We start from the raw sequence: 5716 nt of genomic DNA, 5'->3' as shown, positions 1-5716 counted from the left end.
CACCCATGCTGTCTTGGATGCTTGACATGGCAGGAAAAGACCAGGGAGACTGCAGGGGAAGCAGAAGCCCTGGAGGCCCTGGAGGCCCTGAGACCCTGACATTAGGCTGTCTTCCTTTCTGCATGGAGGCCTGGCCAAATGTGGCTTTTTCCCAAAGTAGGGAATTCCTGCTGTCATTTGGGCTGGTAGAGAGATTACTGTTGCAGAGGGGTCAGGGGTGGTCTTCCTCTCTGGGCAGGATAGGGGGCTGGTAGACATGATGACTTTGCTGCTTGCTTTTTGCCTTGTTTCATGATCCTCTAAAGATCTGCCTGGCTCCTCTGAGTACTCTTAGCAATTGTTATGGACTGAATTATCTGCCTACTGCTCCCCACCCCCCAACACCAAAGTTATATAATGAAGCTCTCACCCCCAATGTTGACTATATCTGGACATAGCACCCTGAAAGAGAAGATAAAAGTTAAATTAGATTATAAGCGTGGAGCCCTGATTTAATATGACTGGTGTCCTTATAGGAAGAAGAGACACTAGGGATACACAGGCATAGAGGAAAAGGCTATGTGAGAACAGCAAGGAAGCCAGGAAGAGAGACCTTATTAGAAACCAGACGTTACAGCACATTGATCTTGAACTTTGAGCCTCCAAAACTGTGAGAAAATAAATTTCTATTGTTAAAGGCACCCACTCTGTGGCATTTTGTAGTGGCCATTGTAGCTGACTAATACAGCAATTGTAGGTAAGAATGACCTACATTGAAACTCAGTGCTTGGGGTTGGCAGAGACCCAGTGCTATACCTTGTAGGATGGGGAGGGAGTGCTGCTGTTGTTTAGATCTGCCGAAGGCTGAGGCTTCAGGGTGAGAGTGTAGACCTGCAGCTTGGATCTCTGGTATTCCAGAGGCAAATAGCTGGCTACCACCTCCTTGTATCTCTGGCTCATCCGTGAGTCCTAGAAATCCTCCCATGACTAAACCATGGACACAATCAACTCAGTTTGTGCGGTCCTTGTACTTAAGAGACTGGTTCTATGTAGGGCTTAGCTCTTCATCTTTATGACACACATTCATCCATGGATCTTTCATAATTTCCTCTAAAATACCTCTCTTGCTGGGACATTGAGAATGAGAAATTCCTTGAGCAGATTTTCACATTCCATGCTCAAGTCAAAGAGAATATGGTATATTCTCCTCACTTTTCCTCCTGTAGCTCCGTGAAGTTCTGTGCATCAAAGGCAGGGATCCACTGACCTGTGGATAGAGAATGATTCCCAGGCTCCATCAGCTACGGGTGTCTTACACTTTGGACCTTTGCAGAATTCCAAAGTAGCATAAATGGGGACTGCTCCAGAGGGTGTCTAACTTGTTGCCAATGGTGGATTAGTTGCTGAAGCCAAAGTCTGCAGTCTTGATGTTCATGCCAGCATCCAAGAGCTGGTTTTCTGTCTTTAAATCTCTATGGACAATAAATTTGTGATACGTATAGCAAACACTATTTACTATATGATACTATACTATATTTATCATGCTATACTATATTTTACCATACTATACTGTACCATACCATACCATACCATACCATACCATACCATACCATACCATACCATACTATACTTTACCATACTATACTATACTATACTATACCATACCATACCATACCATACCATACTATGGTGTGGTGCTTTATACTTATGTACTGTATAGCAAACCATTTACCATATACTTGTGTACTGTACAGCAAACTATTTACTATACTATACTTTACCATACTATAGTATGGTGCTGTATACTTGTGTACTGTATAGCAAACACTATTTGGTAGAATTTGGCTTGGATTGCTTTTTCTTGCATGCTTCATTTATTTTTTAAAATTTTATTCGTTTATTTGGCAGAGAGAGAGTACAAGTAGGCAGAGCAGCAGGCAGAGGGAGAGGGAGAAGCAGGATCTCTGCGAGCAGGAAGCCTGATGTGGGGCTCAATCCCAGGACCCTGGGATCATGACCTGAGCCGAAGGCAGCCGCTTAAGTGACTGAGCCCTCCAGGTGCCCCTTCTTTGCATACTTTCATGAGCCACTAGGTACTCGTCTCCACTAGTACATGACAAGGCGGCTTGTCCTTAGTCTCCATCACTTCACATAATCTCACTATGTGCAGATGATTCAAAGCATTCCTGATTTTTACTTTTTGGGATAGTCTCTGGAGGCTGGAGGAATTCTATTGAGTCGTGTTAGCGATCTTTATGGCTACCTCTTCCTAGTCAGGGTGTGTCAGACCAAATTCACCATGGCAACGGTATCCTTGCTAATAATAGTCTTGAAGATCTGGTTGTTGCCAACGTGGTCTCCTCAGCAGAGATGGCTGAGAAGCCCTGCACCATGTTGGATTAATTGCTGGGCTTGAAAGCAGGGTTTCTCAGGGTCAGCTTAAGCTTGTGATAAGCTGGTGGGAAGCTTGGTCTGGGTCATCTCAAAAGAAAATCACTTCCAGAGACCACCCGATGAACTGATCTTTATAATGGAATCAAAACATAATGGCAGACTGAAAATGAACAAAAACGAACATTAACACACTAAGAAAAAGAAGAAATGAGACAAAAGAATAAATTTTAAAAATGAAGAAAACCAGTAAGAAGAAAAAAAGGAAAAATGAAGAGAAAAATAAAAATATGTGAGAAAAAATAAAGAAGATAGAAAAATGAGAAAAAATAAAAAAGATAGTAACAAATGAAATATACAGAAAGTCCACAATGTCAAGGAGAAAACAAGCTAACATCAGTCAAATGTCCTTCAGGTCACTGAAAAACAGCTTCCTGAGCTGGAAGCCTTAGGTACAACCAGGGGCTTTTATAGGTGCTTGGAATTCCATAATACTGGCTCCTTATGAGGTCACAGCAAGAAAGGGACCTGTTATGGCTGGTGATCATCCACAGTGTTTTTCTCATTTTTTGTGGCCTCAAGAATCTGTTTGTCTTAAAAAAAAATTACTGAGAACCCCAAACAGCTTTTTGTTTATGTAGATTACAGTTATTTATATTTACTTTATTAGGATTGAAAACCCGTATGATGCTTCAGTGGCTTTTTCATTTCTAGTTTGAAAAGCCGTAATAACTTTTTCTGTTTTAGAGTATTTTCAAATGTCCAAATAGGTGGAAATTTTTAATTTATCTTTTTATTAACTTTTTTCATTCTTTTTGTATTTCATTGTGTACCTGTAAAATGAAATGACTAAAAACAGTGCTTCATCTATTCAGTGCCAATATTTTAAATTCTCATATATTTCAAAATCTTTTGTTTCTCAGGTTGTGCGCTTGAATCAGGATCCAAAAAAGGTCCACGTATTGTGATTGGTTGGTATGTTTCTTAAGCCTTTTTAAATTAGTTTTTGCTCCATCTGCTTTTTTCTCTCATAATTTATTTTGGAGGAATTCAGCTTTCTGGTGTCCTGTTTGGATTTACTGATTGTATTTCTGTGGTGTAAATTAAGAAGTTCTATATTTCTTGGAAATTGATAGTTCAGTCTTGAGGTATAATCAGATTTTATGTGATCTCTTTGGTGAGATGCCTTCAAGGGCGCTGTGTTCTTTCATCAGGAGGCACATGGTGTCTGACAGTCTCTGTCATGTTAGCTGGCTTCCATTCTTATTGCTTAGATCCATTAAGTCATGACAAGTAGCAAAATACCATATCATCCTTTCAATTATTAGCTGGCATGCTTCTACAAAGAGAAATGTCTCCTCATCTGTTTTTACAAATTTCTAACCCAATTACCTTGTGGTCAAGATGATGGTCTTTGATTCCTGCTCTTGAAATTTGCTGGAGGTTTTTTAAATGGTCTAATACACATACTTTTTTCTCCTGAGTTGTTTTTCATGTAGGGCTTCTGGGTGAAATTTCACTTCAACAAACGTTTCTGTGACAAAAATGTATGTTAAAAGGTTCTGAGCTAAGCCAAAGGAATAAATGGCTAAGTGAGGAATTTGGGCATCTGAAACATCTTGGATATTTGAGATGCTGAGAATATTTGAGATCTTGTTAGGGGTGAAAAGCTATAAAGGCCACCACCACAGCCTTTAGCAGTGTGCAATATGCAGTGCATGTTCAATGTATTTTACCACTGTTACTAGTGTATAATCTAGTCATCTCATTTTATATGTGGGAAACTGGGACTCATTCCTTTGTTCATTCATCAAATGTTTCCGGTGCCCATATGGTCTGAGGAGGCACTATTCTAGTGTGTACTGGGTGAAATTCAGAATAAAGTCCTTGAGTTTTGTTGTTTTGTTGTGGGGGAACTAATCAACAAATTAATAGTAAGTTGAGAGGGTGATAAATGATATGAAGGGAATAAACAAGGTGATGTGTTAGTGCTACTGGATGGGGCACTACTTTAGATGGGGTGCTAACATTTCATAAGAGACTCCTGGACAGGAGGAAGCGCCATCATGGAAGGTCTAGGAAAAGGACTTTCCAAGCTGAGCGTTTCACAAGTTCAAAGGCTTTTCAGTAGAAACTGGCTTGGCGTGATCAAGTTGCAGAAAGGCCATTGGTGTGGTGTGACGAACAGGCTGAAGGGTGGTGGAAGGTGAGAGGCAGGTGGGGGCAGGGAAGAGAATCCAGCTTTTCTGGTAATTAGCTGGTAATTTTGTATCTCCCTTTGCATGATTCTGAGCCCTGGTATCTGTGTTTCTTCAGCAGAGCATGCACAGTTACAAAATACAGTGTTTTAAAAAATCACTTCCTTATCCCTGTCTGCCCCTGCTTCGAAGTCTAGACCTGTACCTTAGGAGGGCAGTTCTGAAGGAAACATGGTTGCTTTGCCACAATCTGGGTTTTCTTTCTGGCGGCTGCAGCCTGTGTGTGCCCACGGATCTCTAGCGCGAGTTGCTGATTTCAGCAGGGTTGAACAATCAGCCCCAGGACAATTCCTACTTTATGCTCTGCCCCGACCTCTGGTGGACTCGGCCTGTTAAGACATAGATCAGGCTAGAAACGGGAAGCCTTTGCCTCCTATCCCCATCTACCGGTATTTGGCTTGGAGCGTGCATTGCGTTGTATTATGAAGGCCTCCAGGAGCTGCAGAGAGGCAACTTTCAGAAGCTGCCAGGGGTGGCTGGATGGCTTTCGACCATCCAGTATGTCTTACTTTGGTATAAGAACTATTCTTTAAAGTTTGGATGGCCTCAGTCCTGATTGTACCTGAATCACAATGGGTGGGTGTGGAATCCAGCAGGACCAATGGAAGCACTCCATTCCTTTGTCCTCAGGGACCGGCTCAGAAAGAGCACAGGGCCAGAACTGGGCAAATCAAGCCTTCTCTAGGAGCTGGTACAGGAGGCTCCAGAGAGAGAGGGCTCCTTCTTCTGGATCTAGAAGTTGATCCAGAAGAAGGGTACGTAGGGGTTTGCCTGCAGCCATGCCCTTGGCCACAAGGGAGAGAGGCTGCCTAAGAATTAAATCAACGTAGAGGAGGAAGATGGGGTCTGGAAATTCAAAGGGACTTATCATTTCAGCTCCTGCTTCTTGTGCCTAGAGTGAGCCGATAAATTCCTTTTTATTCTTCAGCTAGTTTCAATTAGGTTTCTGTCACTTGCAACTGGAAATCTTCTAATTAATACAATGAGGACTAGGTCATGTTATAGTCAAAATAGTAGTAGATAATCAAAGGTAAGTTTGAAGTAAATACAATGTAGTACTTTGTGATTCTCGCCACTTTTGTAATTAT

At 41.7% G+C, this 5716-nt stretch overlaps 1 pseudogene; it reads right to left on the bottom strand.

Annotated features, from left to right (window-relative positions):
- Window positions 1-759: 759 nt before the first annotated feature.
- LOC116587237 lies at window positions 760-2372 on the bottom strand (annotated as a pseudogene).
- Window positions 2373-5716: the final 3344 nt, after the last annotated feature.

The sequence above is a fragment of the Mustela erminea genome, chromosome 3 (genome assembly GCF_009829155.1).
Source record: "Mustela erminea isolate mMusErm1 chromosome 3, mMusErm1.Pri, whole genome shotgun sequence".
NCBI classification, from domain to species: domain Eukaryota; kingdom Metazoa; phylum Chordata; class Mammalia; order Carnivora; family Mustelidae; genus Mustela; species Mustela erminea.
The sequence above is the reverse complement of the archived record's forward strand: the minus strand, read 5'-3'. Positions and strand labels throughout refer to the sequence as shown.